Here is a 12,852-nt window from a genome sequence, read left to right as displayed (position 1 = left end):
CTAATGTCACGGAGCCATGAACCAGACGTACAACAAGAGATAAGTGAAAATAAGAATGCTTTATTGAAAATCAAGCTGTAAAGCAAAAGTCCAAACGGATGGTGAAACCGAAGCAGAGTCTTGCGAAGCCAGAGATCAAGAACCAGAAGGGTAGTCAGACGAAGCCAGGATCAGGAACCAGCAGGGTAGTCAGACGAAGCCAGGATCAGGAACCTGCAGGGTAGTCAGACGAAGCCAGGATCAGGAACCAGCAGGGAAGTCAGACGAAGCCAGGATCGGAACCAGAAGCAGCAGCAGTCTTAGAAGCATGTGAACACAGGAGGACCAAGCAAGGAACTGAAGCCACAGACCTCCTATATATATGAGCCAGGCATCCAGCTCCTCCCAGTGGGAAGGAGGAGCCGCAGGGTGGGAGGCTACAAGAAACCCAGAAACCAAGATGGCCGCCAGCACATGTCAAACGAAGGAGGACAGCAAGGAGGTAAGACCATGACATGCTGGTGTTGGTCCACTGTGTTTTATCAAGTCCAAAGTCAGCACAGCCCTCTAGTAGGAAATTCTAGAACACTTCATTCTTCCCTCTGCTGACCAGCTTTATGGAGATGCTGATTTCATTTTCCAGCAGGATTTGGTACCTGTCAACACTGCTAAAAGTACCGATACCTGGTTTAATGATCATGGTATAACTGTACTTGATTGGCCAGCAAACTCACCTGACTAACCTCCATAGAGAATCTGTGGGGTTTTATCAAGAGGAAGATGAGACACTAGACCCAACGAGCTAAAGGCCACTATCAAAGCAACCCTGGCTTCCATAGCACCTCAGCAGTGCCACAGGCTGAATGCCTCCATGCCATTCCGCATTGATGCAGTAATCATGCAAAAGGAGCCCCAACTAAGTGTTGAGTCCATACTATACTGTACATTGACATACTATTTAGTAAGCCAATGATTCTGTATTTAAAATATTTTTTTTTTCTTGGTTTTATTGAGTATTCTAACTTTCTGAGGTACTGAATTTTGTGTTTTCACTAGCTGTAACCCATAATAATCAAAATTAATAGAAATGCTTGAAATATATCACTCTGTGTGTAACACATCTATATAATGAGTTTCACTTTTTGAATTGAATTACTGAAACAAATTAACTTTTTGATGATGATTACATTTTTTGAGATGCACCTGTATATGGTGATGCCAATGTGAACTAAATTAGGATGTGGAAGCATAGCATGTCACCTTTCACCTACAATTGGCGCATTTCCTTCCTGAGACCTAGAGAACAGGCGTGAGAGTGCATTTCACAGCAGAAAGTACTTTTTGTTTTACTTATATGAAAAGTGAAAGAGAGGATTGGATAATGTAACTGTGAGCTGTAGAAGACTACTTAAACACATTTATGTTTTTGTACTGGACTAATTACGGGGTAAATCTAAAAAAAAAAAATCCTAGAATCCTTTTTGTTGTGTGTTATTTACTTGCCTTTTACCGTTACAAAACTCAACAGTTGGCATACTGTAGAGCTAATATTTCAAACTGTGACCACATCTCTAAAAGCTCCCTTGTTGAACATATTCTGGTTAGTCTTGCTTTTGTTGAATAATTGCCCATTTCTGCTCTATTTCAGAGGTATTAGAAAAGCTAAAAGCACAGTCATCTCACTCTGAGACAAAGATGGAAATCTGTATTACTGCCATATATTTATGTTCATGAGAAGGGAGTAGGGTGGCAAATCATAAGATGTAGTACTTGGTCTACAATACTAGTAGCTGCTATAAATATTGACCAGGCTGAAAATCCTGGTTTCGCTTTCTTCACCTTTCGAGTCACAAGTAAATTATTAAAAGCGACAGAGACCCATGATAATGCTACCAACTCATCGATCACAGTCATTCTAAACTTTGAAAAAATAAATGTGGAATGCTTTAAAAAGTTTAAAAAAAACAGCCTCCTCCTGAAAAACTGGGCCTAGATTGCATTGCCACAAATCCAATGCTGCCTGTGCATACTTTTGGCCAGTTTTACAAATACTTTATTGCTTTTGATTTTCTCTGTCTAAACAGTATCCTTTTCTGAAGTCTGGAAGAGCATTCCTCTTTATTATTATGTTCCCTTTGTCCAAAATGTTATTTAGTCTACTGATATGTTGTCAAAAATGACATGGCGATAGATCAGTTACCTCAAGCTCTCCCGGCCTTAGCATTGTAACAAACAAAGCTGTTGAAGTTAATAGCAAAATCAAATATGCTTTATCTGGGCTGATAAAGCCTGACACCTGCAGTGACAAAGACTTATGCAGATAAATTGATGTTGACCCTGTCTCAGTGTAGTGATTCATCCTTCTTTTCAGGGTAATAGGAGGGTATAATTTCTGCTTCAAAAAAGATTTATGGCCAAGGGAGCTAAAAGCAGAGCAAGATGTGCGCGGGGCCAACTTATTTATTTCCTGGTCATTTTCAATCCGTGTGCTACTCTATTTTTGTAAAATAACTAGTGCATCTGCTAAATTTTCCTTGTCTTCTTCCCTTCCCCCATTTCCAATTTCTACAGTTTGGCTAGTGCTTGCAACGTTTCTTATTAACCATTTTACTACTGGTCCAAATAGTGCAGGAAAGAACTCGAAGAAGAAAATAGCAAGATGTCAGTAAGGGGAGCAATTTATATTGTTTAAAGATGAGCTCAACATATTCAGATGCCAGGCTCAGTATTGTCAGATGGCTGTCAGCTTGGCTTATGCTTGGATCTCAGAGAAGTCCCTGTCTTTACTACATTTCCTCTACCATAATTTGTGTACAGGAAATGAAAGCAAAGATGTGTACTTGTCTTAGATCTGAGCATAAGCCAAATGCTACTTGGCTCTGGGTGTATTATACTGCAACTCGTCCGTTGTAAATAAATTAAAAGGAAAAATTCTGCTTCGGGGGGTTGACAGAAAGGTCCAGTTCCTAGATTTGCCATGCACTGTATTAAAGAATAAATCCATGAAACAAGTAAAATACATTTTGAATTCAAAGCCAACTCACTTTGTAAGTTAAGTGTACTTACCTCCTCTTCTGGTCCTGTTGCAGATCAGCAGCAGGGTTGCAAAAAACGTATAGCTCATTTCTGCCTGGCTGGAGCCTCCAGGTCTAGTGCTGGAGTGTTGCTTGTCCATGCACATGGCAAAAAGTACAGGGGCTACAATCAGGGGCGGACTGACCATTTGGGCTCTCGGGCACTGCCAAAGGGCCCCATGCCACTAGGGGGCCCCATCAGGGTTGCCAGCCTCAGTAAAACCAGGGACAGTATGTAAAAATCTTTTTTTTTTCTTTTATAGCTGCCCCACCTCTCCAGTACCTTTTCAGTGTTTGTATGTGTATTCTGTGTGTATGTATACTGTGTGTGTGTGTGTATTGTGTGTCTATACTGTGTATGTATACTGTGTGGCCCCATAATCTATTGCCTGGGGGCCCCATAATCTCCTATTGCCCGGGGGCCCCATGAGTCGTCAGTCCAATACAATACAGTGAAGCTAGGTGCCTTCATGAGCAGGAGGCTGGTACACTCATGCCCCCCCATTAGCAAGAGAGCAGCTACTGCTGCATAGATAGTAGACTAACATCCACTTCAATACTGGATGAGCCATAAGATATGTGTATAGCATATGGGCTATATGTACATGTGACAGGAAAACTGTCAAACCTCCACAGTATTTCCATGTGTTATAGATACCAGGAGGGTGTTTGAGCATCACTAGCAGTGAAATCCTATTGTAGTGTATTGGGGGAAGGGGAGGACTTATTCTAAAATTCAAGCCATTTTAATGCTAATAGACAAACCGTTTGGTCCTGCTGTATTTTTGCAGTGTGCCACAATGCACACTGAAGAAGTTGAAGTACAACAACATTCACCATTGGTGTCAGTTGATACAACAGTAACCCCCAATATGGATGTCAATGGCTGCAATAATTGTTGTCAGTAGTATTACATTAACACACACACTGCTGGTCAGTGGCAGTGAAAGCTAACCCCCCCCCATTCCTCCCCTGAATTGGCGTTGGTGGCAGTATAATTTACTCCCCTATCCTCACTCCTGCACTGGCAGTCATGGCATTGAAAATGCTAACCCCCCTTAATTGGTGTTTCCTTAACCATCACATACTCCCCTGCCACTCTTTCTCGCTCCCCAGGCTGGGACCTTACTTGTATTGTGGGCAGAGATTACTCTGGCCACAGTACAGTCTCTCTCTTTCAGTGCTGGGGCACAGGCACCTGAGCCCGGCACCCAGCTGGCACTCTGCAATCTGACTGGTGCTCAACAACCGCAAATAAAGGGCCATCAGGCCGCATATTGGGTACCAGTAAACTAGGTAAACATTGGCTGAACGAAGCACATTAGCACACATGTACATACTTTTTCAGTCTCAGCCCACTCATCCCTCTTTTCTTTCTCTCCAATGTAAACCCCCCTTTCTCAATTTTTGGTCTCTCTAAAGCCCAGCCCCCCTTTACCTTAGAGTGATTTATACAGTAAATCCTGTTTGTTCATGAAATTAATAATGTAGAACAGGATTAGGTGTCTGGCCAAATAAATAACCAGACTTGTAACTTGCATTTTACTAAACAGATGCAAAGTTAGAATCATTAATGCAAAACAAGTTCAGAATGGCAAAGAACTTGCATAAACTACGGAATAATACAAAACAGACTAAAAAAATAGACTGCACACATATGGACACGGTTATCAATAAGGGTTACGCGTGGTTACATTATATAATATCTATAAGACTCTATAGCAACAGAAAATCTAGCTAAGGCTTACTACTTCAGTAAAACGGTTCAGAACATAGCTACATGTATTTATCCTCATAAACCGCATCCCTCTCATTGAAGACCAATGTAGTTCTGGAAACACAGGTAAACAGCTGGAGTAATCCCAGGTTCAAGGACACAGGGGAGCCACTCTACTGGAACTAATGTCTTCTGGTAGCATCTGAGAGGTGCTCTCCCAGTAGAGCTGGCTTTTCCAAAGATAGAGAAACACTAGATTTAGACCCTCCAGATTGTTCTCCTAATTAACAACAAATGCATTCATAACAAACTCAAATTGGTCATAATGATTATTCATGGAGGTGGGTGACATTGGTAAGAATAACTATGAAAAAACAGTTACATAAAAACCTGATTTGGCTCAACCACCTCTGTAAGGATAAATCACTGTGCGCTTCAACTCACTGGGATCAATGTAATACTCACTTTTATTGCTTATATCAAGCATGGGAATATATAACTTTAAAATGGCACCATAAAACACTTTTACACACACACACACACACACCTAAAAACATACATCCACCTTACTCACATTAACGTTACTGTAAACTGTACCCATGATAAATGTATGTATCCACATGACAACATTTGTATAACAAGTAAAGGGGGTACTAGGACTGGTGATCCTATAAATGGTCATAAGTTGACCCGGGCTTCCCAGGCATATGGTTTGTTTAGACACTGAAGATGACACCATTCATAAGCGTATATCCATCAGATATGAATAGATGAGTAGTCTAAAGAATTGGTGGTGGATACTAAGCAGGGCTGGACTGGGACAAAAATTTGGCCCTGGACTTCATCCAGACTGGCCCATTTTGACAGGTCTCTCCCATGGCGGCCTGACAACTCCTGCACCCCCCTCCCCCGGCCACCCAAGCCCCCTCTCCCCCTTCACTAGCCACTAGCCGTTCTACTTTATTAGAGTAGAACGGCTGGTACTGGTACTCTTATAGGCAGTACCAGTGAAGAAGCTAGACATTATTTCACCCGGGGCAAAGAATCAGTTTGGTGCCCCCCCCTTATGGGACAAGATTGGGCAGAAGTGAGAAACTCCCAGGCCATAGCTGTTGAGTCAGCTGTCTGTCCCCTCCCCCATGCTCCTCTGTCATCCCCCCTGCTCCTCTGGTCCTTCCCCTGTTTCTTTGCTCCCCCCAGGTGAGCTCTACGGTGAGGGAGAGGAGGTGAGTGCTGCTAGAAGGGAGAGACAGAGGAACGGTGGGGCGCAGTGGTCCGCTGTTACTGAAGCCGGCCCACTGAGCCATCGTCCCACCGGGAAACCCCATGTAGTCCCAATTGCCAGTCCATCCCTGATACTAAGTCCTTAGCTGTAATATACTGGTTAAGTCCCCAAGAGAACACTCAAAGGGTACTGTTGTCCACATGAGGGTACTTGCTTTGCCTCATCAGACCAGATTAGAGGCTAGTTTATTTATGAGCAAAGGGAAATTCTAAAAGTAATAAAAAATAAAAAGTTAGCAATGGTGAGACACTCATAAAAGCAGAGATCTAAGAAAAGAAAAAAAAAACATCTTTGTGTATACACACGGTGATCTTCCCGCCTTAAATAGTTTAAGTAATTAGGTATTGTGGAATAAACAAATTCACACTAAACATTTAAAGTAACCCACAATTTACACAAATGCTCCAGTGAGTTGAAATATATATATATATATATATATATATATATATATATATAATATCTCTCTCTCTTTCTCTATCAATCTATCTATACAGTATATCTAGATAGATAGATATACACAAAAACAAACAATACACAAAAGAAGCCTGGGCTAACTTGACCATTTATGGGATCTCCAGTCTCGGTACCTCCTTTACTTATACAAATGTTGTCATGTGGATACATTTGTGTAGCGGTACCCCCGTAAGGGCTGCTAATAGACTCTGTACCTCACTGATGACCTTGACTCTGCAAATCCTCCCTTACCACTGACACCCTGGGTTCCGTCATCTCACCAACTGTAGTAGTAAATAGAGACTCACACAGTATTAAAGAAACAGTTCAAATATGTTTACTGTATTAATAAAACACAAAATACATATATATGAACTTTCAGTAAGAAACACTCCTGCACACCACGCTGTTTTATCTATACTTATCGAAAGAACCCAATATGTTGGTGCAAAGTTCCTTTGATTGTAATTCCCTTGATGGTAAACAGACACAAATATTAACCCAATCACAGAAACCTATGATAACAGGTTAACAGGAGGGTAGGCAACTGACACTATATCTTATGTGTCAGATTTCTCCCTTTTGCCCCCTCAACGCACATGCCAGTAAATACTGCACAATATGGAGAAACTCTATGCAAACTATTACATTCAAAAAGGATGGCTCCCTTTAGCAGTCCAATGTCATTAAGGCAGATGAAGGAAAAAGATGGTAAAAGAGTATCCCTTTGAAATACAGATATCTTCAGCTAGCCTCTTTTAATTGTAAATAAAGTAATCCGGGATGACAGAGTGTAGCAAATTTGGTGGAACTTTGATTTATCCTTGTAGTATTATGATTTCCTTATTTTATGATCCTAAAGGTGTTATCCAATATGGCTACTAGAATCAATAATGTGAACTGGGCATACAGTGGGGATCGAAAGTTTGGGCACCCCAGGTAAAAATTTGTATTAATGTGCATAACGAAGCCAAGGAAAGTTGAAAAAATCGCCAAAAGGCATCAAATTACAGATTAGACATTCTTATAATATGTCAAAAAAAGTTAGATTTAATTTCCATCATTTACACTTTCAAAAGTACAGAAAACAAAAAAATGATGTCTGCAAATTTTTACCTAGGGTGCCCAAATTTTCGATCCCCACTGTAGGTGTCTGCTTTCAGTGTTTGTTATACATTAGGATTTAACTTCTGTGGGATTACAAGTACCACCAGCTGAACTGTGTGAATGATGTCTAAAAGCAGTGTCCTAACTATACCATGGGCTATGCCGCTCACCACTCTGGCAACGATGCAGATGATGAGAAGACTCCAGCCGGAACTCTCTCTCGTTATCTTGGCTCTGTGTAATTGCATCTGCTGCGCTATGCTGCAGCCCACTGGAATCTAAATTGCAGGGGCCTCTGGATGACCTGGAGCACCCTCCGGTCCACTGCACTAAAGAAGCAATGCTGTCCACAGAGATCCCTCTGGGTATAACTGTCCGGCTCCCAGCTGTTTAGGCCGCAAATCGTTAGCAACTCACTGTCACACAGACCTCCTGCTGGCAAAGTCAAAACGGCATCCAGAGAGGCTGATATAGGCGGTGCCAACCCCTTTTATATCTTTTCCCAGCAGTCTGTTCTGTTCACTCAGCATTATGTTCTTTGTAGTTCAGGTCAGTCCTGCTGGCACAGTCACTTCAGCATTCGGAACTACACATCCCATGATGCTTTGCTCTAAATTCTCACACAGGAGAGGGAAATGAACACAGAGTCCAGCAAACACTAGAGGGAGCCAACCCCATATCAATCACACAGCAAATGTCTCTAGATTAAAGGTATAAGATCCAACCTTGGATACATTTGTTTAGGACGGGTGAAAATTGCGGTAAAATCACGCAAAACATAATCGCGGAACACCTGTCACCCAAAAGAAGGGAGACCAAAATAAGGTCTTGTACTTCCTTTGGGAGACTGGCGTCTCGTGATTCTGTCTGCGCGAGTTTACCACGATTGTCACCCGACGATTCGCAGCAAACATGCGCTGGGGTTGGGGGGCAATTGGAAGTGACAGGAAACACACGGGCGTCCCGCAATTTGTTGCTATTTTGAATTGTGGGCGGACTCTATCGAAACACCAAGATGTGAATGGAGCCTAAAACACTGATTTGTATGAAGAACTATAGAATGCTTAGATGGCACTGCAGCTCCTGGTCACCATGGTATTTATATGCTATAGCTGGGAGTGTAGCTGCTTTTGCTAATACACTGAATAGTGATGAACAAATATGGGAATTCTAGGTTTTTCGAGAAACCCCATTTTTTATAACACCAATTTAATTTTTTCAATGCATATAATACTAATCAAAATATTTACAATTACTGGTATAAAAGTATAGTACAGAACTTCAGAATGACTTTTCTCCCTCATTGATATCTTCCTATTTCACTATGTGGTTAGAAGAGCTATGTGAGGGGTCAGCGGTTGGAAGTCACAAGAGATCTCATTTGTGGCCACAGCTGTTCTTGTCTGCTAGAGAAATGATCCATATCGAGGCATGGCGGTGTTCAGAGGTCAGTCCGTGGAAGCAATACACTGTGTGTTGTAATAATGTACACTATAAAATTCCTTTTATTCCTGCCCAACTCTGTCCTGACTAAGTTAAACTGCTATTCTAGTTCTTGTGAAACTTAAAGCAAGTTAAAGCCTTTTAAAATAAATCTCAGTACTATTTTATACTTTTTTCAAGCATTTCAAGTATTTAATAGTACAGCAAGGTTGCTTGAACTATGCATTGCAGTTTAATAGGTGGACATCACTTAATCCTTTCCTGTCTGGACATATTTCATGATTTTGTGTCTGACAGAAACTTTAATACCTAATACCAGACAAAAAGTTTGACTACTTTCGGAGAGGAGAAGGTGTAGAAACTCAGATTATCAATGTCTGATCCACACATGCAAAAAAAAAAAAAAATTATATATATATGATATATATAGTACAAAAGTTTGGATACACCTTCTCATTCAAAGAGTTTTCTTTATTTTCATGACTATGAAAATTGTAGATTCACACTGAAGGCATCAAAACTATGAATTAACACATGTGGAATTATACATAACAAAAAAGTGTGAAACAACTGAAAATATATTTCATATTCTAGGTTCTTCAAAGTAGCCATCTTTTGCTTTGATTACTGCTTGGCACACTCTTGGCATTCTCTTGATGAGCTTCAAGAGGTAGTCACCTGGCGCAGCACCCCATCACTCTCCTTCTTGGTCAAATAGCCCTTACACAGCCTGGAGGTGTGTTTGGGGTCATTGTCCTGTTGAAAAATAAATGATGGTCCAACTAAACGCAAACCGGATGGAATAGAATGCCGCTGCAAGATGCTGTGGTAGCCATGCTGGTTCAGTATGCCTTCAATTTTGATTAAATCCCCAACAGTGTCACCAGCAAAGCACCCCCACACCATCACACCTCCTCCTCCATGCTTCACGGTGGGAACCAGGCATGTAGAGTCCATCCGTTCACCTTTTCTGCGTCGCACAAAGACACAGGGGTTGGAACCAAAGATCTCAAGTTTGGACTCATCAGACCAAAGCACAGATTTCCACTGATCTAATGTCCATTCCTTGTGTTCTTTAGCCCAAACAAGTCTCTTCTGCTTGTTGCCTTTCTTTAGCAGTGGTTTCCTAGCAGATATTCTACCATGAAGGCCTGATTCACACAGTCTCCTCTTAACAGTTCTAGACATGTGTCTGCTGCAAAAGGTGGCTACTATGAAGAACCTAGAATATGAAATATATTTTCAGTTTTTTAACACTTTTTTGTTATGTATAATTCCACATGTGTTAATTTATAGTTTTGATGCCTTCAGTGTGAATCTACAATTTTCATAGTCATGAAAATAAAGAAAACTCTTTGAATGAGAAGGTGTGTCCAAACTTTTGGTCTGTACTGTATGTGTGCAGAGTTGGGCCCAACTCCCCCCCCCCCCCCCCCCGTTCGGTTCATGGTTACATAGTCAGGTTGAAAAAAGACACAAGTCCACCTAGTTCAATAAAATACTACAATCTCATATACACAATCCTATACCCCCAGTTGATCCAGAGGAAGGCGAAAAACCCCAGCAAAGCATGATCCAATTGGCTACGGCAGGGGAAAAAAATAAACTTCCTGATCCCCCGAGAGGCAATCAGATTTTGTCTGGATCAACTTTACCTATAAATGTTAGTATCCTGTTATGTGCATTTAGGAAAGAATCCAGTCTTTTTTTTTAAAGCAACCTACTTAGCTGGCTAAAACCACTTCTGGAGGGATTTTCACAGCTCTTACTGTGAAGAAACCTTTCCGTATTTGGAGATGAAATCTCTTTTTCTCTAGACGTAAAGGATGCCACCTTGTCCTCTGTGATGACCTTAAAGTGAGTAACTCCTCATCAGGTTCACTATATGGACCCCCTATGTATTTGTACATGTTGATCAAAACCCCCTTAATCTCCCCTTCTCAAGATAGAATAAATTCACTTTCTCATAGCTGAGCTCCTCCATGCCTCTTATCAGTTTGGTTGCCTTTCTCTGCACCTTCTCCAGTTCCCCCATATCCTTTTTGAGAACTGGTGCCCAAAGCTCAACTGCATATTTCAGATGAGGTCTTAATAGCGGAGCAGGCATTTTTTTGGGGGGAGTCTGGCGGTGTAGTGGGCGTCATGATTGAAGATTAATCCACATCAGTGGACATTGTTTTTTTTTTAATAAAGGAATTGTCAAAAACTGCATCTGTTTATATTTCTTTTTTCACACTTTTTTTGGTGAACGAGTAGGGGTACAATGTACTCCATACTCAATCACATGGGGGTGTAAGATCTGGGGGCCCCCTTGTTAAAGGGAGCTTCCAATAAGCCCCCCACCTGCAGACCCCCACCACCAGCACCCAGGGTTGTCGGGAAGATGCCCTTGTCCCCATCAAAATGGGAACAAGGTGCTTTGAGGTGGGGGGCAGAACACCCCTCCTCATGTCATGTTGAGGGCATGTGACCTGGTATGGTTCAGGAGCTCGCTCATCCCCACCCTTTTCTGACCTGCCAGGCTGCATGCTCAGATAAGGGTCTGGTATAGATTTTGAAGGGGACCCCCACAGGGTTTTTTTTTTACATTTTGACGTGGGGTTGCATTTGAAATTTATACTGGCATTCACTTTTTTTTTTCTATTGCCGACAATGTTTTTTTTCTTTTTCATTCAGCTGTCAGTAAGGCCCCTTTCACACTGAGGAGTTTTTCAGGCGGTATAGCGCTAAAAATAGCGCCTAAATGCCACCTGAAAAAAATCTCCTGCAAGCAGCATCTTTGGAGCGGTGAGAGGAGCGGTGTGTATACCACTCCTTCACCGCTCCTTACCATTTAAAATGATGGGAAACCACAGTAATACTGCCCGCAATGCACCTCTGCAGAGGCAGATTGCGGGTGCTATTAACCCTTTTTCGGCCGCTAGCGGGGGTTAATACCGCACCGCAAGCAGCCGAAACCCGTGGAAATTCTGGCAGGATAGCGCCGCTATTTTTAGCGGCGCTATACCGCCACCGCACCTCCCACCCCAGTGTGAAAGGGGCCTAAGGAAGCCCATTGACAGCAGATGACTCACACAGTGCATTGTGGGGCACTCAGTGGGCGAACAGGTGATGTTCGGGCTGAACTTTTGCTGGGCTTGAACTGTTCGCCCAACTCTACAGGGAGTGCAGAATTATTAGGCAAGTTGTATTTTTGAGGATTAATTTTATTATTGAACAACAACCATGTTCTCAATGAACCCAAAAAACTCATTAATATCAAAGCTGAATATTTTTGGAAGTAGTTTTTAGTTTGTTTTTAGTTTTAGCTATTTTAGGGGGATATTTGTGTGTGCAGGTGACTATTACTGTGCATAATTATTAGGCAACTTAACAAAAAAAAAATATATACCCATTTCAATTATTTATTTTTACCAGTGAAACCAATATAACATCTCAACATTCACAAATATACATTTCTGACATTCAAAAACAAAACAAAAACAAATCAGTGACCAATATAGCCACCTTTCTTTGCAAGGACACTCAAAAGCCTGACATCCATGGATTCTGTCAGTGTTTTGATCTGTTCACCATCAACATTGCGTGCAGAAGCAACCGCAGCCTCCCAGACACTGTTCAGAGAGGTGTACTGTTTTCCCTCCTTGTAAATCTCACATTTGATGATGGACCACAGGTTCTCAATGGGGATCAGGTGAACAAGGAGGCCATGTCATTAGTTTTTCTTCTTTTATACCCTTTCTTGCCAGCCACGCTGTGGAGTACTTGGACGCGTGTGATGGAGCATTGTCCTG

Source organism: Rana temporaria, chromosome 8 (genome assembly GCF_905171775.1).
Source record: "Rana temporaria chromosome 8, aRanTem1.1, whole genome shotgun sequence".
Taxonomy (NCBI): Eukaryota; Metazoa; Chordata; class Amphibia; order Anura; family Ranidae; genus Rana; species Rana temporaria.
This window is presented reverse-complemented; position numbering follows the sequence as displayed.